At 34.7% G+C, this 15,818-nt stretch overlaps 1 protein-coding gene across 3 annotated transcripts in view; it reads right to left on the bottom strand.

Moving 5' to 3' along the window:
* The window catches only part of LOC129247826 (J domain-containing protein), an 83,052-nt gene that overhangs the window by 33,764 nt on the left and 33,470 nt on the right, over positions 1–15,818 (bottom strand). The window lies entirely within an intron of this gene.

The following is a 15,818-nucleotide window of genomic DNA, read 5'->3' as shown; positions in this document are numbered from 1 at the left end:
TAAGGACGAATCTGCTTCAACACTCGAAAATAGGACATCACAGAAAAATTCTCACAGCAACAGGACACATTAAATATGACTCAAAAATGTAAATACAATTCATTTCATTTGAGTTTCTAAAGTAAGTACCTTAAATTTCATATCTTTATTAGTTCTTTTTAAATAATTTGTTTTAATTTTTTTAGGATTAAATTATAGTGCAGGTTAGGTTAGGCTACGTTAGTCAGGTTGCTTGTTTAAGACAAGACACTCGGTGGCGTCAAGGCCCATTGTGATACTTGCATTGATTTTCCTAACTTAGTTGCTTGAAAAACGTAGATCTTTTTAAGAAGGTAACTAGCCCCCGTAGTGAGACATTTTGCAAATTTCCCAGGCTCTCAAGGAAATAATCGTCGTTGTGAAGGACACCCATTCTACTGGATAGGGTGCCAATAATGCAATATCTCGTTATAACACCTTTTAGGACGCTGGTAGTTGATCTGTTGAATCCAAGCAGTCATATTGTCCTTTTGGTCAGAGCGCTTTGGACACACTGCAGTTAGTAGTCAAAGACCACCTTCTATTGGTTTCCGCGATTACGCTCAAGCCAATCGCAGTGTATAATCCGTTGAGAGTTATGCTTATGTCCTCTTTCATTCGCTGAAGATCAATCTCAGAGCCTTTTCTTGCACACTCATACGCTCTTCAATTCTCTCCACTCCAGAGTGGCCGGTAACCCAACAAAGTGTGGTGTTGTGTTGTTGGATGAGCGAGAGCGACCTCCTGCATTCTTTAACACATCTTGAATTGATGCGTGATAAGACCAGTGCTTTCATCGCTGCTTGACTATCAACAAAAATGTTAAGGTTTGCTGGAGGTAAGACCATCAGTCTTATCGTTTTTGCTGCTCGGTCTATAGCGTATCAAAATCATTAATTAAAGTTGATGATTGTCAAAACACCCTGTATACAGGAATAAATGTGAAAAATTCGATTAAATAATATGGGTCTTCCTTGCTTCGTTACTTGGCAGTTTTCCATTATTTTGTTTTTGTAAATCCAACGAAATACTAATAGCGGTCGCCTGTCGGCAGGCAATGACAAACCTCGGAGTGTATAACTGCTATGAAAAAGCTCCTCATAAAAACCATTTGCCGTTGGGAGTCGTTTTATATCTGACGGCCCCTCCATTTGTAGAACAACATCGAACCACACGCCAGAATCCGGCCAAACAATTATTTATTTGTATCAAAGAACGCTAAGCGCTAAATAACGAATCGCCACAGTGGCAAGCTTGCAAATTGATGGGTAGTTGGTAAAATTATAATGAACTTTTTGACAATTAGAATATGAAAGTACAAAAAAAAGTGAGTACGTTAAAATTTTAAGGGTGAAATGAAAGTAGTTTTCAAGTGGTGAAAAAAAGAGCTTTACCAAACTAACAGAATTAAGCGAAAAGGGTAAAAGTTTAAAACACATTTGCTGAACTGCCATCTAAATAACTGCCAAAGTATCGAAATTGGTGTGAATGCTCATAAAGTTTTTTCTCGGCAATGCTTTTGAAAATGTATACAGTTATTCTCTTTTTGGGGTCGAGGAATTCTAATTTGGTGAGTTTTTACATAAAACGTATGCTAATAAATTAAAAGGTTGGGTACTTTTATAGTTTTATGCTGGAAAAATTATATCTTTAGCCTTTTTAAAAGTGAATAATTAATTTTTGTAATAAAAACATATTTTGTTTTTTTATTTAAAAACTCATCTCTGTAAAATTAGTATTTTTTCTTATAAAACATTTTACATAAGGTTTTCCCCTCATAATAACTCTATTTTTTACAGAAGTAAGCTTTGTAAGAAATCCCTGCAGACTCACGGCAGTGATAAGTTTCTTTTGGTCTATCGGGGAAAATGCAGGCAAAATGAGCATCCCTCACAACACATCCTGCCACATTTGTAAACAACCACCAGACAAAAAGTAAACTATTTTCCATTTCCTCTGTGACTGCCCTGCCTTATGGAAGGTGAGAATGTTAACCCTGGGCAAACCACTGTTCGAGAGTTTCGAACAACTGTATGGATGAGAGTCAACAACCTAATATGGCTCTTAAGCCTCACTGAACTGATTCGATATAGTCATGCTATAAATAACTGTTAGACAAGTTGTTACAGAGGATGTGGCAACAAAATGGTGCGGAAGCGGTAGTTGGATTCTATATGAATCACTACTTTAAAAAACTAACCAACCAACCAAACTTTGTAAAATCGTCTGGCATGAGTTTCACAATGAAACCCAACCTTAAGAACAGGAGAAGTATAACCTATAAAATATAGCAAAAACTGTAATACAGCACCCCCTAGCGAACTGTACATGCAACTAGCATAACATATCTGCAAACATAAGATTGTCACAATTTTTAACGGACACGCACCAAGAAAATTTAAGAACTTATAACTTTATAAGGCTCTCAAAAAAAAAAAATGTGCATTCGAAATTCACTAACGTGACTATCGTACAAGTGTGTATGTAAGTTTCGGTGTAGATATTATCAACACTTTTTTGAAACCTATACAAATATATTATAATATTTTTTCTAAGGTTGATTTCTCTGTTCGATAAAAACTATGAAGAAAAAAATTAAAAGAGAGTTATAGACTGTACTGTGTGATTCATTTTTGGAAGAAATTGCGAAAGAAAAATATCTGAAAAATGTTTAAGTCTTCTTCCATTTTATGTTCATGTTCAGAGGAGTTGATTACTGCATTTCCTTTGAACTACTTTTATATTTTCTTTGAAAAGCAAAATTTATAATTTTCAGCAGTTTACTTCATTCCTATAGGGAAATTGTAATTCTATTATAAAATCATTTGAAGTGCACCAGATTGACATTTGAGTTACAGGCAAGCGAGTGAATAAGCACTTGTGCAGTAATAATTTATAACGTCATTTATGGTGGAGTAAGATGAAAGTTTCTTTCACCATGTGTTAGTGATACATTAGTGACACATAAATATAGGTATGTATATGTGTGTGGTAAATATATGTACTGGTTCCTAATTATAGAAGAAAAGGAAAATTTAACATAAATATTATTATAAATAAGTTGGGATATTTTTGGCAAAGAGTCGAAAAATATGCAGACTTCTATTTGTAAAAAAGTTATTGATTAACCTAATGTACATACGCACATACACTTGGGTATAAATCCCCAAAAAAATCCCAACAATCCCCAACAAAGTAAAAAGATATTAATTTAATCATAGGTAAAGTTAGGCTAGGCTGCAGCGGTTATTAACTATTGGACACACTCAGGCTTTTAGCCCATTCTGATGCCGCGTGGGGAACTTTTTCTCATATCTCCTAATATCAGTGTAAACTCTCGAAAACTTTTAGAAGATCCCTGATTTCTACAATGCTAAGATTTTCCAGCCCATTAAAAAATTATCTGCGTCAAGCATCTACGTCTCGGTAGAGCAGAACAGTGGCACAGAAGGTGCGAGATCATCTCTTCCTCTTCCTGATTTAGACAGCTTCTGCGAAGTTATGCGTCTGCACGTCAATACTCTGCGCACGTTTGCCTGTTAGGAAGCGCCCCGTTACTTTAATTTAATCATAAATTAACAAATAAAATTTTATTTATATTTTAACCAAAAGTCGAAAAAATACCACGACAAATGTATGAAATGTAAAGAAGAAATGTATGAATGTAAAGCTACAGATATGAACCGATGTTATTACTAGATCTTATTAGATCCAGCAGTCTTTTCTACCCTTGTAAAAAATTATGTAATTTTTTTTAACATTTTTCAAACAGTTTCTGCTCCTTTTGATGCTTTGCTCGTTTTCTTTGCTCGACGTTACAGATCGAGCTTTAGTCTAAAGTAAAGAAAATGGTTTGAAAAAACGAAAAAAAATGAAATCTTCATAAAAGAGCCTAAGTCTATATAGTTGACGCGTTTATCCTTTGTTGGGTATTGGACCGATCTCTTTCAAAAATTTGTGACATGCACGCAAAATGGACATCCCTCACAACATACACTGGCTGTGAATGTTCTACCCTATGGAGGGAGGGAATGTCAACCATGAGAAAATGAATATTTGAGAGTCTCGAGTAACTACCTGGCTTAGACATCAACTGTTAAATAAGTTGGTAATAAGGATGTGGCTACAAAACATATACAGATTCTCATGTATATGTACATATGCATAATTAGTGTTTACACCCTTTGTTGGTGCATGAGGTTTTTCCACAAACAGAGGCGCCTACAAGTTTTAGCCGCCTTCGAATGGTAGATGGTTTTCATACCTGTCTAGGGGCGACCGTTTTTAGAAAATACTTTTTCTAATATATGTTATCTAAAAGTGGACATGACATTGCTAAGTTTTTCAAAATTTGACAATCATCGCATTTATTTTCTTAGGATACTTAAAACATGGATTAAAAAGTCCCGGACCTAACAAAGAAAACACTTTTTTTTGTTCAAAATTAGCTTTATTCATCAACGTAATTTACATCAAGAACAACGGAATCATTCCAGCGCCACTCTAACATTTCAATACCACTTTTGCAGAACGATTTATCTTTTGCCCCAAAATAGGTCTCAGTTTCAACGATCGAGCGAAATTTCTTAGCGGCGAGCGGCCAGTAGTTGCTGGGAGCTAATTTTTTTTTTTAAATTGCTTCAAAAAGGTTTTACCCCTTTTGAGTAGCTTTTGTCACACAAGTATTTTGTACAGATATTTGCAACTTAATTGGTAGCACTAAGCTGATATTTTTACTGGAAACTATTATATTAATCTAAGAGAAAAAAAAAGAATACAAATACTGAATTCTCTACAGAAATATTATGATTTATTAATCTGCAAGCAAAACTTATTAAAGCCGAATAAGTTGGATCGTCAAAAGTGATGTATAAATGTATGAATTAAAAGTTGTATGTTCACATTAACACAACCCATAAAAATAAAATATAAAAAAGTGTAATAAAAATATATTTATTTACACACAAGAGGCATTTTACGAGGTGGTATATGACTATCCTTCAATTAAATTTTTCCTCATTAAATGAAACTTTTCGATAGTGTTTTCCGCTAGTTATTGCGAATCGTTAAAAACTTTATTATCGTTTACTTTAGTTATACTTTATTTACTTTTTTATACAATAATTGTACCAAGAGAGTGTATGATTTAATACAGTTTCAATGTAAGGTGTGTAGTTGGTGCGAAATTTTAGTATATGAATACTCGTATGTATAGTGAGAAGCTATACCCGTCTAGCGAATGATAAGAAGGGAGGGGTGTGAAATAATATTGGTATGGGAATATGTTTCCTTCCTTTCGTAGCCAAAGCTACCAATTATTTAAACAATTATATAAACAATTGCTACAACTTTACTTCATCTTTCAGGCAGCATACGGATTGCTCTGACGAAAAATTTGAGTTCTTTTGACTTCATTTATCCATTGAGTTTGCGATGCTCTCGTAAGAAGTGCACCACTCTCCAATAAGCGCTGACTGTATTGATCGGAACAGTTGATAATCCGAAGGTGCAATGTCTGAGGAATACGACGGGTGGGGCAAGATTTTGCAATACAGTCCCTCTAAATACTTCTGGACCGATTTAGCAACGTGTGGCTTGGCGTCGCCATTCAGCAAAATCAGTTTGCCACGTCACCATCCCATTCCGATAGCTTTTTTTTTGAGAGCACTATTCAAACGTAGTAGCTGTAGTCGGTAAGGATCGCCACTGATGGTTTCAGATGATTTAAGGAGTTCATAGTAGTTGACACCCTTCTGATCCCACCAGATGCACAACATAACCTTTGAAGCATGCATTTTTTTCACTGTCGATGGACCGGGTTAACCTAGAAAGCTCCAACATTTTAGACGCTTGGGTTACCTTAATGGATTAATTTTTCATCGCTAGTGTTGATGCGATGCATAAAAATTTTTCTTTTCTGCCGTTCAAGAAGCACCTCACACGTCACCAAACGTCTCTCGATGTCTCTCTCCTTTAACTGATGTGGCACCCAGTTACCTGTTTTCTGGACCCAGTTACCTGCTTTCTGACTGGTGCCCCTTCGCGATCTTTTTTACTCACGTCGAAATTGCCACTTTGAAAGCGTCGAAACCACTCTATACAAGTAGTATTTTATGGAGTGCGATTACCTTAAATATTGATCAATATATGACACTTTTCAGCTGCACTTTTCTTTAAAAGGTAATATAATAGTGAAGCATGTCTTCCCTGAAATACTGTTTTTTCGGGACGAACGTATACATTTTCAAAGTCAGATAAAAAAAAATCTTTACGCTTCAAACGAATGTCAACGACTGCGATCGAGACCTCACATATACAGCCTCAAATTACCAGTATATTACTAGAGCAAACACAAAAATAGTATCAGCCGCGACATCTCTTTTACGAGGGCGGAAACTTATTCCCATATCCTATACATTAAATTATTTTTCGAAATAAACAAAGGTGTGGAGGTATAAATTTGTGTTTGAGGGAAGGGTAAATCTGTGGTGGTTTCCATTGTACAGCCGTCGTAACGTGACCCTTGTGAACGAGCGGCTAGTCGTGCTAAAGAAACGCGGGCTCAATCTGTTTTTTTTTCATTATTTTTTTTAATGACTTTTCTTACTTTTTTTGATTCAATATATTTCATGCTCTCTTAATATCCACACCTTCTTATTTTTAATTGGCTAATAAGATAACTTTTGAGTTACAAATAACTGTTGTCATTATCTCTTTAGTCGATTGGGGCTCTTTGAACGTCTGTTGGTAGTGCACCATGAATAATCGACGAGCTCTTCTTCTGAAGAGAATCTGTAAATCTGTCCTTTGTGTAGTGAGGAGTCTAATCACGACAACAAATTGAATTTTATATATAGCTGATATGTTCTCCTAGATTAAATAGTTTATCCGGCGATATCTAAAATACTAGAAAACAAATTTGGTTCAAGTTAAGTGCTTTAGCTTTATTGAGTCGCTCAGTAGCTTTAAGCAAACAAAGATCATCCATTTTCTTTTTCCCATCTCACTATTTCGAAACTTTGAATAGCTGTTAAGCCATCGATTACTTAGGAAATATTTTATTCTAAAAGTAATTTAAGTTACCTGTGAAAAGTCTTAGGTTTCCCATGAAATTGCCTATACCTATAGTAACTACTTTTGACGAACTGCTACGCAAAAGCACAAAATCTTATTTTAGTCAGGCGAAAATATCAGAAAATTGCTCGTCGTTTGAAATATGTACATGTCATTGAAAATGGAACTGTCGAAATGATGAATTTTTGTATTTTTGTTTTGAATCTTGGGATAAATAGTCAGACATGATAAATATTTGAGTGACATTAGGAACTAAATATATTACTCTTCAGCTAAGAGCCCTTTATTTGTATTTACTCTCTTATATTTGATGAACTTGTTTTCGTTCAAAAATTCGCCAATGAGGCAATTAAGGCGGTCGCTCCAGAGCATTAAAGAAAATTGTTGAGTTATCAAAATGAAATGTTAAACTGGACTAAATAAAATATAAAGTAAAGAAAACGATCTTATATGCGGCGAGAAAGCTATTTTTGTGACAGGAGCTCAAATATGTGCATTGGTTTCCGTACTACTACCTACTTCTATTTTTTGTGAGAATCATTTGCTTCATAATGCACATAAATCGATTTTGTTCAAAAATCTTACGCAGAATCTTTCTCTCAAATACTCCAAGCCACGTTTTATCGGATGCTGTCATCCTCCACGCTTCTGCGCCATACATCAGGACGGGCCTGATGAGAGTCTTGTAGAGTGTTAGTTTTGTTAGACAACGAACTATTATTATTATTATTAAATATTGCCACCTGAAAGATTTATTGTACCCCTTCATTGATTTGGCACCTAAGTACCTCAATAAGTTTCAATACAATGGCGACACTGTTCCAATCGTTACCAAGGCGTTTCTATACCCTTTCTGCTAAGCCTATTAACGGTATGTTAATGTTCGTAAACAACAGGCTGACGTGTGGATCTAAGTCACTTCTTACGACAGGCATGATTTATCTTGCGCAAATTTTAACCCCATAACCAGCTGGTCGAGGCAACATCCTATAGTTTAATAACAAAATAATGAACATTCAAAAACAAAAAAAAAAATAAAAATATATCAAAATGTAGATATGTATTCCCTAAATTTGTTGTGCCTCTATACTAATCATGTATGATTAACCCCAATGCTTTTTTTCAGCGAGCTACGCAAAAGCTGGCCAGACGGAATGAGTAAATTATACACTAATCCTGACGATTTTCAAATGAAATTTTATGGTAATTTTTAGGAGTAATTAAAATACAATTTTTATGTTGCCTTGCCTAAAAGTGGACTCCTGTTTTAAATACATATGTTTGTAAAACATTCTTGCATTACTTACATGTAAAAACATACATTCGCTGGCATTTCAAGGGCGGCACTTTAATTAAATGGGAAAACTAAGAAAATAGAATTCTAGATCTACAGCAACTGTAACCTTGCGGACGACCGCATAAAAGCATTTCACATAAATTTGTATACTTACTAAAATTGCTTAACTGAAAAGTTAAACAAACCTCGCACAATCACACTAAGAAATACTGAAAGGCTTACGTGTATGAATCCTTCTCAGAAAAAGTATTTGTACCCTCAGGTAGGTACATAAGCAGTACAAGAAAATGCAAATAACTTTTTCGATAATAACTTAAAAGAATGCTTTCAAATACCTTTTTTAGGATTTTGCTTTTCTCTTTTCGGGTACTTTGACTAATAACTATGTCTGTTGTCTTCATCAAAAGCTGAGCAGATTTTCCTAATTTTAAAATATAAAACACTGCGTAGTCAAATATTTTACCTGCAATTTTGAAGTTAAATCGAAATGGGAAAGGCATTCGTGCCATCAGCCTTTACGTTGCTAATTGAGTATCTGAACTGATGAAAAGCCAACGAGGCGTATGATTAATTAATGCGTAAGTACAGTACCTACGCGATAATATCGACCAATAAAGATCAGCGCCATCTCACACCAACTGTTCTAAGTAATTTAGACGTTTGAGTAAATTATTTGAAAAATTGTTTTATTTATAAGTTTAAGTTTAATAAAAAATAAAGAAAAAAATATTTTAAAATTATAATAAATTTGAAATTTATCCAGTATGGAGAATTGTGGTATATACAAGTATATATATGTATTTTCAAAGTTAAATATCTTAGGTTTGTTTTAACATTCTACAGTTGTTTTTTTAATTTTTAGGGAAAAATGTTCTTTTTAAATAATTTGTTTTTTGGTATAATTTGGTATTTACTATTTCTCTTTTTTCTTTTCAGATATCAGCATAATCGCTCTGTAATATCTGTTTTAAGTAAATTTGAAAGCCGGATAAGACAATTTTGCTCGAGTCCAGTCTGGAAAATTCTTATCAATTATAGTCTTATTAAAGAAGAGGAACAAGCTTCACAATGGAAGTCCCTTAAGTCCCGCAGAACAAGATTTTCAATGATGATTCTAGATGGATCCTGCAAAGAGTACGTGAAAATACACGTGAGAGCAGCCCAACAATTACAAATGAAGTTGAAAATATCTTGGGAAAGAGTGCTATTCTCGAACTGTCCCCAGAGTCCTAAGAAAAGCCGATTTCCCTGGACGCACAGGGCGCAACAAGCAATTTATCAGTGTCGAAAACTGTACTGCTGGATTGAAATGTGCAAGATACCAAAACTTCAGGAACGCCATATTTTTTGCTGGCAAAAGCAAGTTTCAAAACAGGCAACAAATGTTTTGTTAAAAAAAAACAATCATGTTATGAGAAATTAAACTTTTATTGAACGTCATTTGGATAGGCATAAATAAATAATACACCTACCACACATTCAAATATTCGAGAAAATGTTTGCTTCTATTAGGATAACGACCGGTGATTGTACAAAATTGGCCCATTCCCATAAGGAAATATAAATCATGGTAATCTCAAAAAGGCGCGAAAAGAGGAATGGCAAAAGTTGTCTTCTGAATGTACTAAGGGGTGCAGGGAATCGGTTCCAAAGATGCGCCAAGCTGCTATTGGCAGATCCTCCTCTGATATATATTAATCCATTTCTACTACCTTAAAGTTTTAATTACTAATAGGTATTTATAAGCAATGTTTTTTAGGACTGCATAATTTTATCTGACAGTTGCTTTTTCAGTTTGTTTTTTTCTAGTTTACAACATATGTACAACTTACACGTCGTAGATATTCGATTCGACTCGATATACGATTCTTTTCTATACATTTTGAATAAAACATTTTATATTACCAACTTGCATTCACATTTTCTCAAAAATGTATTTAATTTTCGGTTAATCTGATTATTGGGAAGATTTTTCTTTATTATAACCTTGTAGATAATTTCATGCATTTATTTCTCGAATGTGATATCCGGCATATGTCCCGATTTGAGCGCGCTGTATGGGATGTTGCGCCGTTTTGTTTGAACCAAATGTCGTCAATATCTAGCTGATTAATTGTTCAAAGTAAATTTTCACAATGTCGAACTGTTGTTATGGCGTTAAACGATTCATTATGACTTGCTAAACCTTACTGAACAGAAATGTCAACACAGTTCTTTTGTCAAATGTACAACCGTGAACATATCTTCGAGACGAGTGCACCAGCATAAAAGAAAGAATAATCGAAAGTCGAATGTACGTAGCCCTCGGCTACCATGGGAAACATTAACTATCCAATATGCCTATCCTGCCGCGAAATGAGGGCACTGAGAATTTTTTCTCTAGCTGTCCGGCGTTTTCTAGAATCAGACTTAGGCTATTGGCATGCGATGTCCTGAGTATGGATAAAGTTTATACTTTTCCTCTTCTAGACCTAATAAGTTGAAGTCTTACAATCCGTATGATATCTATCCTGTCCCCCTATTCCTTCCACTGTAATCTATTCGGGTGTAGTACAATGGGCTTCCTGACTGAGAGCTTGTACCTGCCCAAGCCCCTACAAATCTAGTTCACGAGAACACTTCCTAAATTCATCACTAAAAACTGAGCTGTTGGACGATATACCCATAAACATATAATGGTATAGCTGTAACTGAGTTTCTCCCACGGTTGATGATTTTTTGGGAGACGATTTTTCAGGCTTGTGGGCTTGTTAAGCCACTGTTCACAGTGGATTCTGAACCCGGGATTAACCAAATAGTAGTCACGCAGAAGTCATTTTGGTATAGCTACCGCCGTAAAAATGATAGTAAAGAAGACATGGAACACAATTCAAAATACTAAAGACCAAAAATTCCACTTTTGGGATTAAAAATACGAGTTAAAAAAGGTGGCAATTGTAGAGGTTTCAATGATAAAATTTAATCCTCGTGTAAATTAATTGTTAACTCGCTATAATAAAGAAAAGCCATTATTGAGCAGTTACCTACCTGAATGATTGGGCAAGCCAGCTAAGACGGAAAAAGTATTTGGGAGAAAGTGTAGCTGAAGCGTATGAGAGAATACTAGACGTATGTATTTCCTCTTCTTAAACTTTTTACTAAGCAAACAAATTGATATGCGCATTAGAGGTATATATGTGTGTATATGTACGTGTTTATGCTAATTTTAATACGTACTATAAGTTAGCTTGGAGTTTACGAACTTATCTGCCTTGCAGATGCCCTGAAATCGCGGCCACTATTCAAGATGAATGCTAATATTTTGTCTAAGGAAATTTTACTAATGTACTTGTAATTTCGAATGCGTGAAAACGTTCGAGATGCCTCACTGCCGCAGTCACTGGAGCAAGCATCAGGCAAGCAAGAAGTGATTTAATGAGTGTGTTGCTTGCCTTCTCCCAATAGTGAGTGGTGTGGTTTTAGTCAATTTAAAACCACGACTAGTCGCTTTCCTTTCTTTGTAGATGTCAAATGTGTCCTCTGAATTCCATTTTTAATATTCAGAGCTGATTTTAAGCTCTTTCGTGAGACCTATGCAAAGCGCGCTTTCTGTATTTTCCCCTCGATAAATGAGAAATAATAAATGGCATCCTAGTTCTTATCTGTACTTATGTTCACATGGTGGATAGAGTAGAACATCGTAATGTTCAAGATAAACAATTATTCGCGTTTTACATTCCATTTCAACTCTGCCACGCTCAGAAGACGGATTTAACCAAGCACGACTTAAGAAACAAAGTAAACCAATTTGCTCAGTTTCACTGCAGGGTTACGTGAGATATTTTTATATAAATGGCACGTGTAAACACGGACTTGAAAGGACTCACATGCAAACCCACATAAATGCTTCGGTGAAACCTCTCGAAACACTTCAATGAAAGCAATATGCTAATGAGTTGCTTCTGAATATGACGAAAAAGAACGAGGATTAAAAGGAAGAAAACTAAAAGATATGCGTAGTGTGCGCTTTGACATACTTATGAGAAAAAACGAAGCACATCGTAAGGGTAGAAAATGTTGTAATTTAGAAAATTATCAATGGTAGTCGGAGCAGTTCACGCAATAACATTATTTCCTTTCGAAATCAAAACAAAAAAGGACATTTTTGCTTTGGATTAAAACTACACTGTACAAAATTCCCAGATGTTGTGAATCTGACTCCGTTATAAAACACCAACATCTTATGAAACGGACTTAGAATTAAACATTAATCCCTTATCTTCCTTCCTTTTTAACGTCTAAAAAATCACTCGATTGTCGTAGCCCATACTCGTAGAATGCAATCGCCTTGAAATATTGCACAATACAATTTAATTGGCTCAATTAGAATCGGCGTATCAGCAGTGCACTCGCATTGTACTGAGCGCCATGAGGGGTCGAAATGCGGTGATTGCACAGAACTCAACGCTTGAAAGGGAAGTAGAATGAACCATATAGGGCGAGGTAAAGAGAGGCAGAGTGCAGTTATTTATCCATTGATATGTTCTGTGCTGCATTTCGGCATCAATTGGATTCATATCAAAACCAAAATAGAAATAATTGTAGTTGGCATAGATATTGACTGCATTAAAAGCTCATTCATTTTAATTTATTTCAAAGCAAATATTTCGTCGGTAGTTACATGACAGAAAATGTAAAGCTATTCAACATGATTACGTACATATCACTCGTGTGCCATAGTATGTACATACATATGTAAGTATATATTATCTATTAAATTCGGACGGTAAATTTGTGTGGGAAAAATAATTGATTCCAATCGATAAAGTAATTATGAAAATACAATAATACAGAGAAAGAATATAGAAGTAATGTCTTACAAATAATTCTACAAGGAAACGAAATCACACTTTTCCCGTTGCTTGCAATTTGTCTAACTGTTTCTTGTTAAGTTTACGTCTTTGCCTTTAAATCTAGCCTAATTATTATCCAATGCTTTTTATATGTATGCACTTAAAATTTAGTTCGCACAAGTTTTAATTTGTTGGGTAAAAAAAGAGTTAGCATTAGAAGTAACTAGCGGTACAAAAGAATTCAGTATGAGAAGTAATCAGGTTGATTCTTTTGCGTTTTCTTATACGCATGCATACCTGAAGAATAACTTAAAATTTTAACGTAAATATTTTAAATAAAATGTTCGAAGCAAGTGCTGTAAGTGTTGGATCAATTGACTTCCAAAAGTTGAAGAAATTCAACAACGACTGTTCAAAGTATATACGTCTATGATATCGTAACTGGTGATGAATCTTAGATCTATGCATATGAACCGGAAACAAAATAGCAACCGACAGTATAAGTGTTTTAAAACGAACTTAATCCAACAAAAGTTTTCCGCGAAAGAAGCAACTCCGAAAATGTTAAAAAATCAATTCTGAGTGATAAAAAACCATTTGTTTGCCTTCATCAAGACAATGCGAGCTCTCATGTGCCGGCTAACACAAGAGAGTTTTTAAACACTCAAAAGGTCCAATTTATGGGTTTCTTGCCTTACAGTCTTGATTTGACATCTAACGATTTCTTTTTGATTCTGATATCAAAAACAAAACGCGTGCTCAACGTTTTTCAACGCTTGAAGAAACTGTTAAAACTTTTAAACATTTCGTTATTGGGAGCATCCACTTCTATCAAAAGTGCTTTGAAAATTGGTTGAAGCGAATGCAGTGGGTTGCCTTTTAGAAGAATATTTTGAAAAACAATAAAGCAATTTTTATTATTATTTTATAATGTTTTCATTATTAGGTGCAATATCTATATATACATATAAAAAGAAGTTACATTTCCTTGGTAATCTTATAACTCAAGAACGGGCTCACCTATCCAAACCAAATTTTTAGGCTTTGTTTGGACTATTCATTAGATAGTTTGTGTTTTGAAATTTTAAGAATCGGATACCAGGGTCTCGAGAAATAGGCCAAAACGTGAACCCGGGTAACCCTAGGATGTGTTTGTACAATATGGGTAGCAAATGGGAGCTGTTGATGATTGCTATAGTATAGAGTATTTTTAATGCCCCTCCGTAACTAGAGATATAGACCAAAACGTGGACCTGGATAACCCTAGGATGTGTTTGAACCACATGAGTATCCATTGTAAGTTGTTGATAAATGCTAATGAAAAGAGGACTTTTCTTTTCGCTGGGTAACTAAGGACTCCAGATATAGACCAATTGGGAACTCGCCTTCAGGTTAAGAGATTGCATTCTTATGTACTACAACCAGTTAAAATGTTTTTAAAAATTCAGATCCGTTATCTACATATATTTCTCGAACATTACAGATTCAAGGTCAAATATACCATAGAGCTGGGTCTTTGCTACCATTCCCAGATGGTGACCATCAATTTTTGCAAATATATCAGATCAATCGTGAATGAATTGCAAACAATGTTCCATCAACACAATGAATTGGTGAAATTGTTCAAAGTGGCACTCGATCTGATGCCCACCGATGGCCACAAAATCATAATAAAAGCCAATAAAACACCAATTGGGAGCACGCCAGACGATTCAATGTACCAACGATTGATGAAGTAGCTATTGTTGTGGTTGGTGAACAGTTTCAGCCACGAGATATTGTTTTGTATCGTAGAAATGAGCAATTACAACGTATTTCAGAACTCCATCGCTGTTATGATGCATTGCAATACCCCATTTTGTTTTGGAGAGGGGACGATGGCTATCATATCAACATACCAATGATAAATCCAACAACTGGTACATACACATTTTATTTTTGTTTAAATATGATTTTTAAATAATTTTCTTACGCTAATTAATTTTTGCATCGCAGGTCAAAAATCAACGAAAACCGTCAGTGCGATGAATTTTTATTCGTATCGATTGATGATTCGCCCTCAAGAAAACAATTTTATTTTGCGATGCAATCAACTTTCGCATCAATTTTTTATCGAATTGCAAGTCATTTTGGACGCAAATATAATAAAAAATTGAATGCTCCAGGAGGAACTGGAAAAACATTATTAACTTTATTTATTTTAGCATAATTTATTAAGCGTAAAAAATTGAAATGGAAATTAAAGAATCAAAGTTTAATTAGAAGTTTTTATCGGCTCTTTCACCTTACCTGTATATAGGTGACCACCACAATCAAATTTTAAAAAAGTACAGAAAAGGCTATTGTGACATCTTTAGAAAGTATGTTGAATGAAAAAAATCAACTAATTCAACTGTTTAAACCAATTACGAGTTCTATAAAGAAAACTTAATATGAAAAATTTCTTGCGATATAAAAAAACATTTTATGTATGGTGGTGCGAAGCCCACTGGGTAATGCTAGTATAAATATAAAAGGCAACCTCGTATTTGATTAATAGAAAAAAAAATCCCATTTACACTTCATTAAGTTTAATTATCTCTAATTTCAGAAGAAGC

The sequence above is a fragment of the Anastrepha obliqua genome, chromosome 1 (genome assembly GCF_027943255.1).
Source record: "Anastrepha obliqua isolate idAnaObli1 chromosome 1, idAnaObli1_1.0, whole genome shotgun sequence".
Lineage (NCBI taxonomy): Eukaryota > Metazoa > Arthropoda > Insecta > Diptera > Tephritidae > Anastrepha > Anastrepha obliqua.
This window is presented reverse-complemented; position numbering and strand designations above follow the sequence as displayed.